Source organism: Panthera onca, chromosome B1 (genome assembly GCF_046562875.1).
Source record: "Panthera onca isolate mPanOnc1 chromosome B1, mPanOnc1 haplotype 2, whole genome shotgun sequence".
NCBI lineage: Eukaryota > Metazoa > Chordata > Mammalia > Carnivora > Felidae > Panthera > Panthera onca.
In genome coordinates this window covers 146,335,751-146,355,724 of record NC_138342.1, presented here as the reverse complement: position 1 = coordinate 146,355,724, position 19,974 = coordinate 146,335,751, and the positions used below count along the sequence as shown (strand labels likewise).

Sequence of the window (19,974 nt, the reverse complement as noted above, 5' to 3'; positions counted from 1 at the left end):
CAGAGAGAGAGGGAGACACAGAATCTGAAACAGGCTCCAGGCTCTGAACTGTCAGCACAGAGCCCGATGTGAGTCCCGAACTCATGGACAGCGAGATCATGACCTGAGCCGAAGTCGGACGCTTAACCAACTGAGCCACCCAGGTGCCCCAAAGCTACAATAAGTTTTAAAGTGTGAAATTACCAGGGGAAGAAGCAAATAGATCAAAGAAACAGAATAGGAGCTCAGAAACAAACACGTATGGAAATGGGAATTTAGAGCATGAAAGGTGTGGTATTTAAATCAGTATGGGGAAGATGGATGTATGAACCAGTTACCTTTCACTGAGAAACACATCACCCAAAAGTGCAACAGATTAAAATAGGAACCATTTATTTACTTCATAATTTTGTAGTTTGGCAGTTTGTGCTACAGTAAGCTAAGTGGTTCTTTAGGTCTAGGCCAGGCTTGGCTGATCTTAGCTGAGCTTGCTCCTGGGTCTGTGGTCAGCTGATGGGCTAGATGGAGATGACTGGTTTTGACTGGTCTCATTCATATATCTTATGATTCGATGAGAGTGACAGGGGAGATCAGGCCACATATCTCTTATCATCCAGCAAGCTAACCTGGGCTGCTTTATATAACATAAGAGTTCTAAGAACAGCAAACAAGTAAGCCTCAATACACAAGCATTTTTCAAATCTCAGCTTGCATTGCTATTGTTTCATTGGGCAAAGCAAGTCATATGTCTAAGCTCGAAGTCAGTAGAGGAGGGCTTGGATACAGGGAGGGGTGCCTGGGTGGCTCAGTCCATTAAGCAACAGACTCTTGATTTTGGCTCAGGTCATGATCTCATGGTTCATGAGGTCAAGCTCCATGTCAGGCTCTGCCCTGATAGCATGGAGCCTGCTTGGGATTGTCTCTCTCCCTCTCTCTCTTCCCCTCTCCTACTTGCACACACTTTCTCTCTTGCTCTCAAAATAAATAAACTTTTAAAAAATGCTTGAATCAAGGAGGAGTGAAAAAATTGGGGCCATTATTGCAATCAATCCACCATAATGAATCATTCAATAAATGATACTGGGAAACTGAGCCATTGGGGGGGGGGGGGGAATAGGTTAGATTCTTTTATTGCATCAAAATAAATCCCACATATATTGAAAATTAAATGTAAAAATTGCCATATTTTAATAACAAAATTGACAAATGAAAATGTAAAGAAAATATTTGCAACATTATGGCAATGACTTAAGAGACATAATATACAATGAGGTCTTAAAAATAAGAAAACGGTAAACACTTCTGTTAAAGCAGTGGGGGGAAATGTAGATATACAATTCATAAAAGAAATACAAATGGACATCAATCAAACAAAAATATGCCCAACATCAATAAGAACCAAATACAAATGAAAACAAAACCAAGGTATAAGTTTTTGCCAATTATTTTGACAAACTTTAATGTCAAGTGCTAAAGAGTGTTTGGAAATAGATACACTTACATAATGTTAGAATATAAATTGGCATAAAATTTCTAGAGAGCAAATTAGCACTATCAAAATGTTAATTTGAATATCCTTAAATCCATAAACTCAATTTCTGGGAATTTATCTGAAAGATAAGTGTAAAGAAATAGATGAAACATGTGTATATAAAATAATATTTATGACACCTTTTTTTAAAAAAGTGAAAACTTAGGGGGACCTGGGTGGCTCAGTCGGTTAAGTGTCCAACTTCAGCTCAGGTCATGATCTCATGGTCTGTGGGTTCGAGGCCCACTTTGGGCTCTGTGCTGACAACTCAGAGAGAATCCTGCTTAGGATTCTGTGTCCGCCTCTCTCTCTGCCCCTCCCCAACTCGCACTGTTTCTCTCTCAAAAATAAACAAAACATTAAAAATTTTTTTAAAAAGTGAAAACTTAGAAACAACCAACTTTTCTGTCAATAGGATTAAATTGTGATACATACAATAAAATATTATGCAGCATTCAAATGCATAAAATAAATCATTATGTATTGTTACAGAAATATGTCTATGATGGCTTATTGAGAGACCACATGCAAATTACAGAAAATATAATCCCATTTATGTGTACATTTTTGTTATTTGCATGAAAAATTATGAAAGAATATGCACCAGATTTCAGGGTCTTTTTTACTTTCTCTGTTCTATCCACAATATTTTTATAGTAATAAATTGTCAACAGAAGTTTTTTTCTGAAATGAAATTAATTATATTATTATCGTTTAAAAGAATCACTTCGGTTAAGTGTCCGACTTCGGGTCAGGTCATGATCCCATGTTTCGTGGGTTCAAGCCCCATGTCAGGCTCGGTGCTGACAGCTTGGAGCCTGCTTTAGATTCTGTGTCTCCCTTTCTCTGCACCTACCCTCCCTTTCAAAAATAAATAAACATTATATAGCAGCACTCTCAACAATCGCCAAATTATGGAAAGAGCCGAAATGTCCATCAACTGATGAATGGATAAAGAAATTGTGGTTTATATACACAATGGAATACTACGTGGCAATGAGAAAGAATGAAATATGGCCTTTTGTAGCAACGTGGATGGAACTGGAGACTGTGATGCTAAGTGAAATGAGCCATACAGAGAAAGACAGATACCATATGGTTTCACTCTTATGTGGATCCTGAGAAACTTAACAGAAACCCATGGGGGAGGGGAAGGAAAAAAAAAAGAGGTTAGAGTGGGAGAGAGCCAAAGCATAAGAGACTGTTAAAAAACTGAGAACAAACTGAGGGTTGATGGGGGGTGGGAGGGAGGGGAGGGTGGGAGATGGGTATTGAGGAGGGCACCTTTTGGGATGAGCACTGGGTGTTGTATGGAAACCAATTTGACAATAAATTTCATATATTGGAAAAAATAAATAAATAAACATTAAAATTTTCTAAAATAAATTTATAAAAATATCACTTCAAAGAATTATTTGACAGCACAGATTTTTATGCCACAGCATAAAATTAGGTAATTTTTTAAAATGTAGCTAAAAGTGTATGAACTCTGAAGATAGACAAATAATCATCAACTAATGGAGAATGCCCCTCCTGGTAATAATGAAGATGAATTTTTGAAAGGCTCATAGAGAAGTCATTAAAAGAAAAGAAATTTAGAGCAGAGTATAACCTGAATTCCCATTAGAGGCCTTTGGTTCCCATAGCAGGAGTCATTAAGTAAGCTTGAAACAAAATGAAGGTGGTTAAGATAGACAGTAAAGAAGCAACATTAGGACTCTACTCTCTCAATGAAGTCTACCTATATCGTGCAAATTTCTGTGGCATCCATCTCTATATAATATAGCCAATTCAGAGTTACCTATGTGAGCTAAACAAAATTTATGGTTCTAACTAATTACTGAAAGCTATTCTGCACTTCCATTAATGCCAGAGCTGATTTGAGGACTGGTGAAATATCTCTCTTTTCAGGAAGAGGGCATGTGCCAAGTCATAGGAAGGCAAGGGTTTCCAGCAGAGGCCAAAAAACCACATTTTTGTAATTACTTAGGCACAGGTCCACATTGACAAGACTGTTCATTCATAAATTTGGAAATAATTGCCATGAGGAAACCAAGACCTCATAAGTCAAGTTAACAAAGGGCCAAACTCAATGACATTTATGAAATATGAAAAAGATTTATATAGATGAGGAAGGTGTGCTGCTTAGCAAATAGGACAAACTGATGGTGACCCAAAATGGCTCTTTCATTTTGAAAATGAAAAATGGGCAAAACACTATTCCTTTCATAGGCTGCTGTATGGATTAAATGAGACAATAAACAGAGTCCAGGATATTACAAATATGTAGTATCTCTTTCTTTCCCTTTTCTTCTTCTGGCCATTCTCACTTCCTTGTTAGGACTTCCATAATCTTCTCTAGCTGTTGCCACCCTCCCCATTCTTCAAAGCCCTGCTCAAAATTCACCTTCTACACAAACTTACTTTTCCTTCTCATTTAATGTCTGCACTACATGAGTCGCTTCCTTGATGGATGGGGAAAAATTCTTTGGTTTGATTAACAATTATGTAATGAGTTCCAACTTTGTTGCCAGGCATGGCCTTATCTCTTCAACTAGATTAGAAGTTTCTCATGCTCTGGGACATCACCTTAAGCTTCCTGCTTCCCCCACAGCACCTAGCATACAGTTACATTTAATAGCAAATTATGGGCTTACATTGTTTGACTGAGAGATTTTATGTAAGGTACCCAAAATGTTTGGGTAAATATTTTAAAGGTGATTTGGTACATCAGTTATGTCAATGCCAGTCACAAGCACTAGAGCTATATGGACACTTTGTAAAAGAAGAAAGAAGTCAGTTTTCAATCTGTTTCCATGATCTTCAAATATTCTTTTTTTTCAATATAATTAAATGTTTCTCAAAAAAATCTTCTATATGTTTCTGAGGTTTAAACTTCAGTTCCATGAAGTTTACAAAAAAGTTCAATTATTAACACTTCTTTCAGGTGATATGTGGAATAAAATGTTTTTGCACAGTTGAAGAACCAGTATATCTATTTAGAACATATATTGTAAACTTTGCTTTAAAAAATGTAAATTGTTGATGCAGGAAAATAAAAGAAAATTTTTTATCTACTTTCAGAAATTATTTTTTTTGAAATTTTTATGAACCATAAATTTGTGTGTTTTCCATTAAACTGATTTCAAAAAGGGAAGAAGAACAATCTTGGGATTGTACCAACATTTTAATAATCATAAAACAGCAGTATCTTGTGGAGAAACAGGTTTTATCTACTGGCAGTAGAATGTTTTCAAATTTACTCATCATTACTTTGATATTTAATTTTTAGTGTTATTATTTTTTTTGTTTATGCCATTAATGATTTAGTGGATACCACCAAAGACCACTCCAGAAAATTTAATGTTGACTACTCTTAGCTAGCAAGATACAGAAAAATAAGCATTCAGCCACCTCAACTAAGTAATTGAGTGACTTTTTGTTAAGTGATAAGGATGATTTCTGAAGGCAAGGTCTGGAAATAATGGACAGCAACAAATCCCCATCTGAGGGGCAAAGAGCTGAGACCAAGTTGAAGTGGAAGAATAAATTAGAAAAGTAGATTCAAATCCAGTTGTCAGTGACCAGTTCATCATTTACATTAAAAAAAAGTGTGTAGAGCGGGTGAGTAGTCAGAAATCAGATTAGCTCTGTTTGAATGAACATAATTGTTATCCAGAGTATTCTGGGAGAGTGGCAAAAATTCAGACAGTGAAATTGGGAAGCATTTGATAATCAGGAAGGAAAGCTTAAAGATACACATATACAAACATGATGGGGGTATAGTTGAAAAAAACCTAAACTTGGCATCAAAGGAAGTAAGGTCAAGAGCTTGCTCTGGCTGGGGCACCTGGGGGGGCTCAGTCGGTTGAACATCAGACTCTCAATTTCCGCTCAGGTCATGATCTCACCATTTGTGGGATCCAACCCCATGTTGGGCTCTGAGCTGACAGCAATGGGAGCCTGTTTGGGATTCTTTCTCCCTCTCTCTCTGCCCCTCCCCTTCTCTCTCTCTCTTTCAAAATAAATAAATAAACTTAAAAAAAAAAAGACTTAGCTGTGGCTGAAGCTCATTTCTTCATCTGTAAAACGAAGGAAATAATATCTACAGCATTGAATTAAGAGAAGAGAAAACGCTTTCAAACTAAAATGTCTATGTAAAGTATGGTTTTGGGCTTCTAAGTTATCTGCAGGCTCCTATCTGTTCTTTCTGCCCTCTTCTTTCCTTCTCCAAGGATGATTCATAGTTAAGGGCAAGGGTATTTTATTGGCTCTTGGTGCTAAGAGGTGGAGCTTTCCCTAGGAGAAGCTGAGGTGTCAAAGCTGGACCAACAGGAGTATGGTGAAATAATTACGTTGGCTGATCTGAACACCATAATTCCAGTTATGCACCTTAAATTTTCATTAGCTTTTTAAGCAGTCACATCACCTCGATAGTTCATATTGAACTTGCATTCATATACAATTGTAAAGGCTTTCCTTTTTCTAAAAATCATTAATCCTCATTTTATACTTATGCTGCTGATATTTGAAACTAGTGTGCAACATTTAATTCCTGTTAAATTATATCCTGTTGACTGCACCCCTGGGGTCCAGTCAGCTAAAATCTGGCATCTTAAGTATTAGCCTAACCTCCTAGATTTGCCTCATCCATGCAAGCAGTATCTACCCTGAAGAAGCTTTTAAAGCAAATAAATTAAAGTTTGACAAACAAATTAAGTTTGATAAACACTCCATCCAGATAAACCCTCTTGGAGATTTACCATGCACATTACCATACTTAAGGTTCTGGTAGCCTATAGTAAAGAACTCTAGTTAACTGCATTTGATCTTGTATTTCCCAATTATTTTTTACCATAGAACACACCTTAGGAAATTTTAGTATTAATAAGGAATGGGATACTATTTTGCCATTAAGAAGAATGAGGTAGGGGTGCCTGTTTGGCTCAATCTGTTAAACATCTGACTCTCAGCTTCAGCTCAGGTCATGATCTCCCAGTTTCATGAGTTTGAGCCCCATATCGAACTCACTGCAAGTGAAGAGTCTGCTTGGGATTCTCTCTCTCTCCCTCTCTCTCTACCCCTCCCCCGCTCACACTGTCTCTGTCTCTTTCAAAATACATAAATAAACTTAAAACAAAATTTTTTTTAAAGAATGAGGTAGATCTATTTGAATTGACATGTAAACATCTTCAAGACTTATTATTAAGTGAAAAAAGCAAATCCAAAACAATAAGCATAATCTAACTTCACCTTAAACAATGAATAAATACAGTGTATATGTGTGTATATGCACATAAAGCTAATATAAAGTGCTGAACAGTAAATACCTTTTTGTTGTTGTTGTTTATTTACTTTTGAGAGAGAGAGAGAGAGAGTACAAGCAGGGGAGGGGCAGAGAGAGAGAAAGACACAGAATCTGAAGCAGGCTCCAGGCTCCGAGCTATCAGCACAGAGCCAGACGTGTGGCTCAAACTCATGAACCCGGAGTTTATGACCTGAGCCAAAGTCAGAGTTTAACCGACTGAGCCACCCAGGTGCCCTATGGAACAATAAATACCTTACTGCTTTCAGTGGTTACATCTGGAAATAGGTATAAAACCTAACGCACTGATGATAAATGGACACTGATATTTTACTCTAAATGTCTCATGCTGTTTCAATTCTTTACATTGAGAATATATGATAAATCATTATACATATATATATATATATATATATATATATATATATATAATTTTTATATTGTAATTGCCCAAATAGGATTATGGAAAGTAAATAAACATAAATCTGTCCTTTCTACAAAATCAAAACCAAAAATGGTGCTTCCTCTCCAGATTCTGAAAGCCAGTGAACAAGTCTTTGTGAGATGGGTTGAACAGACTTGAAATTAGGTAGGAAATAGTTCCCGCGTGGTTTATTTAGATAAAAATATGGGTACAGGGGGGCCTCGGTGGTTCAGTTGGTTGAGCATCCAACTCTTGACTTTGGCTCAGGTCATGATCTCGCAGTTTGTGGGTTCGAGATCTGCATCAGGGGCTCCATGCCAGCAGTGCAGAGACTGCTTGGGATGGTCTCTCTCCCTCTCTCTCTGCCCCTCCCCCACTTATGTGCACTCTCTCTCTCTTTCTCCCTCTCTCTGTCAAAATAAGTAAACTTAAAAATATATATATGGGTATGATGTAGTGCAGTTCTTACAACCTGTCTTGACTGACATGATGTGAAGATAAACAGAGACCCAACCTCAAAAAATCATGAAAGATTAAAATAAGAGGGCAGCATAGAACAGTGCAAAGAACTGGCTTCAGTGTTGGAAAATTCTAGATTCAAATCCAGGCTCCTCCACTTTTCTTAGGCCTCAGGTTCCTCATCTATAAAATAAAGTTAAGACTCAACTGAAAACTATAGAGTGAAATACCTAAAAACTTACACTTCACATTTGCCTCTTGTACCAAGTTCCTATATTGCTTTAGGGAGCAAGCTAGAAGTCTGAAAAAATTGGAGTTCTGTCAGGAATGAAACCAAAAGAGGGACTTGGAATCCAGGAAACGCCATTTCAGTTTCCTTCTAAACAAGTATTAACCCTAACAACTCAGTGCTTACTACTGACCATAAGTGGAAGGGGTCCTGACAGAGGGACTCAAGGCTGTGCTCTGTGGTCCTGGTTTGTAAAAGCACTGAGTCCTTCCAAAGGTAGCGGAGCTGTTTGGGCCCCAGTAATGCTAACCTAAGTGACATCAGAGCCAAAGATTTCAGATCCACACCAGCCACACCATGTGTCAAAGGGTTCTTAATAGATACATGACCTCTTTCACAGGGCTTTAGGGACATAATGAAATGAGTCACTAAATGAGAAAGAGAGAGGATCAAAGAGGAGAAAGGGACTGAAGTTTATAAAGGACCTAAGGCAGGGGACAGTGAGAAGTAGTGTAAAGTGGTCACAGGTTTGTGGCTTAAAGGAGTATAAGCCAAATATGATGAGGAAAAAATTAAAATTTCAGGAAAGTGAATAAGAAGAAGTTTTTTTTAATTAATAAATTTTTATGGGCCACCTGGGAGGCTCACTTGGTTAAGTGTTCGACTCTTGATTTTGGCTCAGGTCATGATCTCACAGTTGGTGAGTTCAAGCCCCACATCGGGCTCTGTGCTGACCATGCAGAGACTCTTGGGATTCTCTCCCTCTCCCTCTCTTTCTGTCCCTCCCCTTCTCCCCCCCCACCCGCCTCAAAAAATAAATAAACTTGAAAAAATCTAAAATAAAATAAAATTTAGAAAGCAATGGATTCACCTCATTAGCATCCAACTAAAAGGATAATGCGCTAAGATAGACAGATTTGACCTTTCTGTGATTTTTATCAGCCCCTGGAATCCTACTGTAAACTCTTTAAAAATGTAAACTTGGGGAATAAAGAAGAGTATCCCTTCAAGGTATTCGGTAAATTGCACGCAATTTCTCATCATAAGGACAACGGACCTGGGAAGTTTGTGTTCTGAGCTGTGGCCGCAGAACGTATTGCCAAGGAGACAAAGTGACTTCAGGGACATGCCTTTCATAATCAGCCTCCCCATGTGCCTGTTGGCCTGTAGAGCTGCACAGCCAGCACCATCCATTTTGGGGAGGCAAAATGGAGTATAAATCACTCCTGTTGAGGATTTTTCATAGCAGATTTTTAAGCTGTCTAGTCCCCCTTACATATACTTTAGCACCTGTCATCTACAGTCAGCGCTGCTGAGGGGAAATAATATGCCCTCTCCTGGTCTCTACCTGGAAGGATTCTCCCCAAGGTTCTATCATTTATTTTCTCTGCCATTGGTAAATTCGGAAAATATACCTGATCTATAGCTGAGCTCCACTCCTTTCCTTCTCTGAAAACAGGACTATTCTTCTGATCTTCCCTGCCTTCCTACTTATTAGTGCTTCCCTGCCTTAATACTTATCCTAAGTACTTGGTACTTAGTACTTCCCAGGCAGAGACATCAGCCCTGTCCAGACGGGTACAGGTGGGTAAATCAGGCTAATCCTGGTGTTCCATTAGGACAAACACTCGGCACCCTATTAGTCCATATCTTCCAACCTAACCTTTATTCAAAATAAGGAGGATTATTTTAGACTTTACACATTTTTTTATTGATAACTCATTCTTGAGAGAGATAGAGAAGACAGCACAAGCAGGGGAGGGGCAGAGAGAGAGAGAATCTGAAGCAGGCTTCAGACTCCAAGCTGTCAGTGCAGAGCCCAATGCAGGGCTCAAACCCACAAACCATGAGATCATGATCTGAGCCAAAGTTAGATGCTTAACTGACTGAGCCACCCAGGTTCCCCTAGACTTTACACATTATTTTTTTATTATGAAATCGTTGGGAAACTGGGTGGAGAAGATGGGTGCCCTGAATGGAAGCCCCTCAGAAACTCTAAGGGTGTTCAAATATGATGAATTTATTTTAACTCTAACTCAAATGCTACATGATTCAAAGAGTCTTTACCTGTTGTCTCTGTATGGGCTCCAAGAGGTCCATGGATTCCCTGAAAATTTATAGAAATCTTTGCATGTAAGTGTACTTTTCTGTCGCTAAGAAAGGTTAAGAAACAGCCACCTAATTATTGACAGCAGTAAGAAAAAAAAATCTAAATAAATCACAATGCCAGGTATTTTTAGCAAGCCTATCATTTCAGATTATTCTCACTACCTCAAAGCTCCAAATTTATATAAATAAAAATTTAACTCCATTTTCACTGTTAATGAATATAAGGCTTAGCTAAGTATCTCATACAAGAAAGTCTATTATTTACATCAGTCCTATAGCAGTCAGTTTGTGTTTTGCTTTGGTTTGGTTTGGCTTTTATTTTTTTAATAGCTCCTGGGCCAATTCATTACCATCCTCAGGATAAATAAGATAAGGAACGAGTTTTGTTTGTTTGAATTGTGAGAAAAGGCCAAATGAACAGTTGGCCGCAAACTGGAAGTTTACCATGCAGACATAGAGAGTAAAGGACTCCAAATCCCACAAAATCTTTAATTCTGGGTACACACACACATGCGAAATAAACACATACATACATACATACATACATACATACATACATACAAAAAAGCGTCCTGGAAAAAACTTCAGCCTTGCACCATTGGCAGGTCTAAATTCCAGAGTTGAGAATTTAATGTAAAAATCTACCTCAAACCAGTGATAACCTGAGCAGAACCAATAGACATGAGTTTCCCACTTTAAAAACAAACAGCTAAAAATGAGCCAATCATTAAAAAATTACAAACTTCACAAAGAAACAATTCACCCTACGGGAAAGTCAGCCAATGCAACCACAGGAAAATGAACACATCCAAGAACCCAAGACATTAGAACAACTGACACACTACACAATAAGTATGTTAGAAGTTAATAAAGGAAGGATAAAAATAGCTAACATTTATTTAGTGCTTGATTTGCAAAAATATAATCGCTGACATTAATGGAGAGGTTAAGCAGCTCAGACAGATCTGAAGAAACACTAGAATTCAACACGAAAAATGAAATTATAAAAAGTATGAAAAGAGTTTAATAACTGTAGACTATACAACTGAAAGGCACACCCACCCACGTATACAAAGAGAGACAGGGAGAGAGAGATTTTTAACTTTGAGTTTCAGAAGAAACAGGACTCAAGATGGAAGAAAGATGTTAAATCCTCAGATTTAAAGGGCTCTCGGAGCACAGAACAGGATAAATAGAAGTAAACCCACACTTGGAAAAATGGTAGTGACACCACAGTATATCACAGATAGAGCAAACCATAAAAGTAACAAAAACAGAGTGAAAGACAAATTACCCGCAAATCTATGACATTTACTTCCCAATAGCAACATTCCTAATGTCTTCAAAGTCCTAAAGTTCTAGTCCCAGCTAAGCTATGATTGAAGAATTAGAGTGCAACTCCGAAAAACAAATTTCAAAAAAATTATCATTTACAGATCTTTATGGAAAGAATTAAAAGATAAAGAAAATTGGACCAAGAAGGAAGGAATAAGCTGAAGGAAAAGTGAGCCATGTCACTGGTAAACATAAGGTAAATTTAGATAAGTATATTCTTTAAAAACAAACAAACAAAAAACAAAAAACAGAAAAACAACATTAAAGACGGGTTACAAGTAAGGTAGACCTAAAATACTGGGGGGGGGGGGGGGGGGGGGAGGGGGGCGGGTAATAATATTGAAAATGAAGTGGGGAAAGTAGAATTAAAGTTCTCATAAAAGGTAGAGATATCATTTTGGCCTTTGTTAAGTCAATCACACACATGTTAAACTTCTAAAGTTTAACACAAAAATAGAGATAAAACATATATCAAAACTGTAATAGGGAAAAGAAGTGATAAAGAGAAGTAAGGAAGGAGAAATAAAAAGCAGCCAAAAAGAAAGGAATGGTAAAATAAAAACAAACAGGAGGTAGAATAAATAAAATCATGTGTATTAATAGTCATAATCAATATGAATGGATAAGTTTGATAGTTCAGAAGAGGATATTTTTATATCACACTTTTAAAATCAGCTATAAGCTAAAACACATTGGAAACATATGAATACAGAAAAATGGAAATAAATGAATGGAAAAGGTACACTATGGCTTCTCTGAGAAATGACTAAAGGCTAAAGACTGCAGATGATACTGGTGCTTAGGATGGGCAGAGAGGAAAAGGATAGGGACAGGAACTGGTCTTGGACAACAAACTGGGCCATCTGGTTGAGGACATGATGAAGTTCTTGGAGCAGATCTCTTTCTTTTCCTTCCTTGACTTCCTTCTGGGGTCATTTCTGGAGAATGAGATACTAAAGATAGCACTCTTTCAGAGACATAAAGGGTGACACGTAAGCCCAATTCCAAGGTATCCTTGGCTACTGGGAACCATAATGACTCATTGATATAGATGTCAAATGCTCCAAGGAGGTAGCAACTGCTTTACACAGTGTCATCATCTGGACAAGGCATCCATTACCTGAGACAAGACCACTAGGGAAACAAATCAGCAAATCCTATTCTCTCCTTGCAAGGTGGCTAGGCACTGTAACTCTGTGCTTGTGCATCTGATCATTTCTTCCCATTATGACAATGTCTCTGTTCCTTTGCCCACCAGGCTGCTACTAATCAAAGGTATTTTGCCACCACCCTGGGTAGCTTGGGTGAAGCCACATTTAATGCCATCTCCAAGACACAGCTTTCTCACTCTGACCTCTGGAAGATCAGCCTTCTGATCAGTTCCCTGATCATCTTTAAAACCTACACTTAGTGTTGGGGCACCTGGGTAGCTCAGTAGATTGGGTGTCCAACTTCGGCTTAGGTCATGATCTCACGGTCTGTGGGTTCGAGCCCTGCATTGGGCTCTGTGCTGACAGCTCAGAGCCTGGAGCCTGCCTCGGATTCTGTGTCTCCCCTTCTCTCTGCCCCTCCCATGCTCTGTTTCTCAATAATAAATAAATGTTAAAAAAAATTAAAATTAAATTTAAAATTAAATTAAAATCCACACTTAGTGTCATTGCAGAGAACTCCAAATTTTGCTGTGGCAAAGCCCCTGTTTTTTATACCAGCAAAATAAAGTGAATCACGACTAAGTGGGGGGTAAAAAGTAGATATACCAGGCAAGTGTTAAGCAACATAGACTTTGGGGCCAAAACAAATGGTAGGAAACAAAAGATTAATAAAAAGGAAAGTTTCACCAAGGAGATATAACAATCCCGAACCTGTGTGCATCCAAATTGTACCTTCAATTTTTTCAAAGCAAAATGTTGACAGAATTACAAAGAGAAATTGACATATCTACAGTCTCATAGAGATTTTATATACCTCCCTCAGCAACAGATAATATAAGCAGTTAATAAAGTCTATGATATATACGAACTGAAAAACATTAAACTAACAACTCCCAAATAACCCCTTATGGAAAATACACTAGGTTTTCTCTCTCTCATATGAAGAATTGTCCTGAAAGAGAACTGAAAGCCCACCAGACTTCACAAGGACTAGCCAAATGAGGCCAGTTTCCTCTAGTGCTAAGAAAAAGTCAGGACCAAAAACCCTGTTGGGGGTTTAGAAAACAACCCTAAAAGGAAATCTAAGAGCCCAGCTCAACACTAGAGACAAAGAACAGTGACCATGGTACTTAAGAAGGGAGTTCTCGAGCTAGGTATTCACAGATTCCAAGGAACTAAGTTTCCAAACTCATTGGAGCAGGCAGCTTACAGGTGAAGGCCAAGGGCCTCAGGTTGACCAATCATATCTGGTAGAAGTTGGATTAGGCCATACTGAGTGATTTGGATACTCAAGCCAGGCCCTGATTGGTCATCTGAATGGAGCAGACACTTCTGGAAATGGAGAGTTTAGAAGTTCTCTAGATCAGAGTGAAGGTTCCCTTCCCATTTCTTCCCTAACCAGGCTTACAGGGAACAACAGATGTTCACACAGTGAAGAGTTTAGTTCTTAACACCCCATGGCCTCCCTCTTTCTTGGTTCATCCCAACCAACCCCTTAAAATACCTCCCTTTACAGCCAGGAAGAAGCTGGAATGCTTTTAGAACAGTCTCTAAACAGATACTGAAATTAATAACTCATTTGGGTTCATTGTGCTGTTAAGGATCCCAAGGATATGGGGAGGGGTACAATAGGTTTTCAGACAGAAGGTGGGTAGGAATAAAGTTTGGAGGCCTTACTCCCATACACACAAGCTGTGTGTCTCCATGTGCAGGTTTTAGGAAATAAGGGCAGAGAGAGATTAAATGTCTGGTTTAGCCAGTGAGTTGCATAGCCAATATTAGAACTCCAGGCTCCCTGAGCCACTTCCTCTGTGTCAGACTGTTGCCTTATTTCCTGTTTTTCCACTCTGACTAATCATTACATGAAATTTGAAAAACAGTCACCAGGCTGAAGAATGCAAAGCCTTCAGGTAATTAAGGATGTTGTTTATAGAGCCAAGAGAATGCAATGTATATGTAAAATATTTCCCCATATGTAAAATAAATAGATGTGAACTCCAGTCATCAGGGTTAACATCCTGCTTCATTTTGCACTTGGCTACTAGTTTCATCAAAATTACACATGTTTTGAGTGAGGCATGCTATCATTTCTCCTGTTCATTTTTGGTTTTAGTTTTTCAACAAAACTTACTACTTGAAATAGCTATAAATGAATGAATCAATCAATCAGTAAACCAATCCAGAACCCATATATTTTTGCCAGTCTTAAAATATCTATTTATTTATCATTTTAATAACATGTAATGTAAATAATATATCTTTTGTAAAAACTAAGGCATTTAATTCTTCCTGTAAAGGTGTAAACTGAAGACATTCATTCTAGCAGATGGCTTATTCTGCTATATTCATTTGTTATATGTTCATTACTGCTATTTGTGCATTTTTGTACTTTACACCAGAGATTGGTAAATGTTTTCTGTAAAGGGCCAGATAGTAAATATTTTCCACTTTATGAGCCATACGATCTTGGGTGCAGTGACGCACCCCTCCAGTGTAACAAGAAAGCAGCCATGGATGGTACATAAACAAATGGGCATGGCTAGATTTGGCCCCAGGCTGTAGTTTGCCAGTTCTCTGCTCTACAGGACAAACTATATTGCATGGCAGGACAGGATGGCCTGCCAAGTGAAGTACATAGTTTAAAGCGGTTGACTGACATTTCTGCATGCAATTAAACTTATTTAATCTCTTCTCTCTGTAACTTGTTTGTACGTCTTATTTCACCAACGAGAGTGTAAGTTTTTTTTGATGATGGAGACAATAATTTATTAATTTCCTATTCGCCCTGAACTTCACACAAACAACCTTTCCCAGAGGAAAGAACGTGGGCTTTTACCTGTCAAACAGATCAGAATTCAAACCCCAGTCTTTCCACTGATCAGCTGTGTGAAACTGGACAGGTTATTGACTTTTGGCCTCCATTTCTTCATCTGTGAAAACAGAGATGATACCTACTTCATAGGAGAATGAAATGACATGTAATAGAAATAATATACCTTCTGTAAGAACTAAGGCATTTAATTTTTCCTGTAAAGGGCTAAAGACATATCCATTACAGCAGATGACTTCTTTGTAAACCACGTAGTAACTGATGAGTCCGACTCCAGGTCAAAATCCTATCTATGTGAGATCCAGGCCCAACTATGAGCCATTAACAAGGCTTTGCCTGGCAGGCCTAAGGGGGGAAAGCCATTCTCTCCACACTCTGGTGTAGACAAGATAGTTTACAAACAGGGCATCTGAATTTTAAACAGGATGCTCATTTTCTAGATCTATTTTAAAAACAAGACTTTTCTTTCTAAATAACTACTATAAAATAGAAGATAGTGGCCTCATCACAGAGAGAATTCAAAGACTCGATCGATGAAAGGCCTTACATTTTTCTCCACAAGGCTCTCTTGAGGATGATGCTTGAAAAAGGGTATCAGTATCTGGTCACAGGGAGGTGGCAGCACAAGTTCCCTGGCTCCCTTCAGCTGGAAGTATGTTACCACATAAGGTGGCAGTAATTGTTCCCGTTCACATTCACACAAGCCACTTATTTGCATTCTAAGATGATGTAACAGCCACTGCTTGCCATTTTTGTGTGAATTATTCAACATGAGCTTGAAAGGCTACACAGACTTAAAACTAATTTATTTGGGGGTGTAGCTGTTTACCAATCCAGTGATAGAGGAGAGGTGTTCTATCGTAATCACTGCGGTTTATAGGGTGTCTCAAGTGTATTGTACAGAATTTACAACCCCAGGATTATAGGGTAGGAAGCAAGCAATGGGTGCTGAAGGCAACCTTCCAGGTTCTATTTGTTTGTTTGTTGCTTATTAATATGAAAGGGCATTTTGTAGAACCAAAACAAATGAGGCGCTTTCAATTTCTAAAGCACTGCAGAGTGTTACTTTGGTTTGGACAATGATGATCTAAACCCTAAGGGTCACAGAGCCAAGAGATCACACTGTCAAGAAGCAAAAGGGTAGTCATTAAAAGGATTCTTGATCAATGAGAACACTTTGCTGTGGTTTCATTTTTCTCCTGGATATTATAGAAGAGATAAAGTGAAATTTGAGAAAACAGAATCTCCCGGTGCCTATGGGAGAGGATACAACATGCTGTATAACATCAAAGAGACACAATTGTATTGCAATTTGTGAGCAGTCAGGGGAAGAAAACTTGTTTTAGTCCTGACAAGATTACAGAGCACAAGACAAGTGAGAAAAAGACTAAGAGTAAGCAATGAACATCTAAAGAAGAAAAAAAAAAAAAACTTCCAGAAGATTTCTTCTTTATAGATAATCAATTTGGGGCTCACTCTCACTGTAGCTGAATTCTCTGAACACATTTATTCCCAAACTATTCAAAATACTTTCCAGGCCACGGTCCCTACCAAACAAGCTATCAGCAGTGGCTGAGAAAGAAGCTAGTCCCATACTAGCCAGAGTGGCAGGTAATGAGCAAGCTAAATCAGCTTGAGGAAAGATATACAATGCATTCTACATCAAACATAAATGATTTTTACAATATTCGTGCTCTGTTTCCTTTTGCTAGCTTTAAGTTGGAGCTTACAATTTGGATCTAAATATTGTTTTTGTCAGAGATCTGCTCACCGATACTAATACCTACTAGTGCTTGAACACCTTGGCACTTTTATTCACCTCATTTCATCTCCATCCCAATCACTCAAGGTGGGTTTTATGTCCATTTAAAATGAGGAAAAAATTATGGGGCACCTGGGTGGATCAGTTGGTTAAGTGTCCAGCTCTTGGTTTCAGCTGAGGTCATGATCTCACGGTTTGTGGGATCAGCTCCACATTACCCCCCATGCTGACAGCATGGAGCCTGCTTGGGATTCTCTCTTCCTCTCTCTCTGCCCCTTCCCAGAAGTATATGTGTGTATCTCTCTCTCAAAATAAAAAAATGAACTTAAAAAAAAAATTCTTTAATCAGGAAAAATTTTAAATAAAAAATTAAATTAAATATTAAATTAAACTAAATTCAATTCAATTCAATTCAATTACAAATGAGGAAATCATTTTCCTCTGAGAGATTTGGAAAGTGACTGGACACAAAAAAGTAGTAACTTGTAGAGCCAAGATTCAAGCCCCAGGCTGTTGATGCCAAAGTGTACCCACTTTCAACGCAGCCATAAGCCACCGAAATGTTTCTCGGTATTGCTTTACGGCAACAGAGTGACGCTGACTTCCTGACAGGACACATGCAACATATTAGTGACTATCAGCTACACACAGACTCCCCCTCAAAAGAGATTTCAGTCTTAAATTATAAATCGTACAAGAAAATCCTAAATAGACTGCATTTGTGAAATACATAAAACTTGGAAAGAATGGGAACCAAGGAACTGGTTTTCTTGTGCTGTTCTTTCTCTAGCAGAATCGGGACAATAACTTGATTTCCTTCCCAGTCCTCTTCCATCCCTTCCTCCCCTCTGGCCGCAGAAAAGTCTCCAATTCAGGTTGACCAGCTGCCTTCATAGAACCCATTCCACTCAGCTTCTGCTAGACCTCATTCTCTCCAGAATTTTCTCAACCCATGTCTGGGGCAGAATTTCCATTCTTAAAGGGCTTAGGAGCAGCAATCTTAACTGAAAGAGACAACTGAACCTCTAGTATTATAGCACTTTAAATAAAACAGAAAAAGCATAATTGCCTGTACCCGCAAGGAAGGTTAAGAGCCCCCAGACCTCCTTCCTGGGAGGGCCGCACTCTCATCTCTGCTCCACTTCCTTCACTTGCTGCTTCCTACCCTCCACCTGGACCTGGATCCTGTTTTTCTTGTTCAACTATTTACATTGTCAAACTTGTTAAGATGTGGAAAGAAAATGAGGTCAAAGTTTAGGTGGCAGACTTCAGGCCCCACCCTGGCACCAGTTTTCTGTATTGTCTAGAAAACAAGTAACTCAGCCCACAGTGATTGACAAAGCCTAAAGAGTCATCCATTCGCTTTGCTTCTCTTTCCACTCTGCAGGGTTATTTAAAATGTTTGCTTTCACTGATCTGTGCATTTTTATTATCAGACAGTTGTTTACACAGACTAAGAACACAGACACTGCCTTTCCAGCTCAATGTGTCAAAAGACCAAGGTCATCTTCTCTTTCAGCTGCCACTATCCTCTGCCCTCTTCTGTCTTCCAACTGGCACAGGATCAGCAAAAGGTTATGATTCAGAGCTTTCCTGCACCACACACATGACAGGGCTGAGTGTGGGGCTCTGTGGACAGCCTGCCTGGTCTCTACTGAGCAGCCATGTGACCTTGTAGGAGCTATTGAACTCTTCTAGGCCGCAGGGGCCCCGTCTGCCCAATGGGAAATATTAACAGTCTCCCTCTCATAGAAGCATCGTGAGAATGAGATTAAAGAATCCATGTGAACTGCTTAGCTCAGTACCTGGGAGTCGTGCTCAAATTTTAACAAATGCTCAATAATAAGTGACACCTTCTATGAAACAGTTTGAGTACAAGCTTGTTTCCAGTGCAATTGACACTTTCTACTACCAGCTCTTGCTGGGAGCCCAGAGAGATATGCTCTCTGTGAGGGCCAGCCTCACACATAGATGAATGTCTTTAGTTCTATCAAGATCACCCAACTCTGTGAAAGTCAGTCTTCCACCTATTTTGACCCCTGAAATCTGTATACGAGGGCAAAGCCCTTCATCTCTTACTGGAGACAATGTTTAAATTCTAAAAAATTCCCTTTCTATACATGCCCTGAACACAGATGATCCTTTCTTTCCTCCTAAAAGTAGTCTCAGTATCATCATTGCAAATGAAGAGATAGAAGCCCAAGGCAGGATGGGGGAGGGGCAGATTGTATGCTGTGCATTCTTATTTGTCTGAATATTTAGACAAAAATGGTTGCATCTATCTTCCCTGTTGCCCCTTCTAAGTGTAAGTATGGTGGGAAAAGTTCCTTCTCTTCCCTTTGTCATGGTTAACCTCCTATCAACATAAACAAGGAGAATCAGCTGTGTCTGGTCTTATGTGAAAACTCAGAACAGAGACTGACTGACAATTCCATGAAGATGGTGCAAGGAGAAAAATATTGTTTTGGTAAAAGACTCAAGATATTCTCCAGGTCAACCCTGACGATTTCAGTTAATGAACCGTCATTGATCAAAGCAGAGGCTAAATGAAGAAAGAGCGTGAGGCTGACAGGATGGAGTGAGCAGGCCAGGCAGGCCAGGCAGGGTGGGGTGAGCAGGGACAGAGGAAACAAGGACAAGAAGAAACAGGAGGGAGAGACTGCTGAGATCCAATGATCTCTGCACCATTCAACTGTCACAAAATCCCAATCCATGTGAGGACGCACGATTTACATGTGCGTCAAGCTCCTCTCTGTGAAACAGGACGCCTTGGTAAGGTCTGAAGAAGCTCCTTGAAAAAGGAGCTCAGCTACAGAGTCTTCATTTCCCCACAAAAGCCAAGAGAATTGGAGACTAGAGA

General features: G+C 38.9%; 1 long non-coding RNA gene across 3 annotated transcripts in view; it reads right to left on the bottom strand.

Moving 5' to 3' along the window:
- LOC132691931 (uncharacterized) overlaps positions 1 to 19,974 on the bottom strand; it is a 148,758-nt gene that overhangs the window by 116,296 nt on the left and 12,488 nt on the right. For 2 of the 3 annotated variants that reach the window (XR_013555102.2, XR_013555101.2), the window contains exon 3: positions 15,359 to 15,452. The exons of the other annotated variant lie outside the window; for it this stretch is intronic. This is a non-coding gene — a long non-coding RNA (uncharacterized LOC132691931). The remainder of the gene's footprint in view (positions 1 to 15,358; positions 15,453 to 19,974) is intronic. 3 annotated transcript variants of the gene reach the window in all.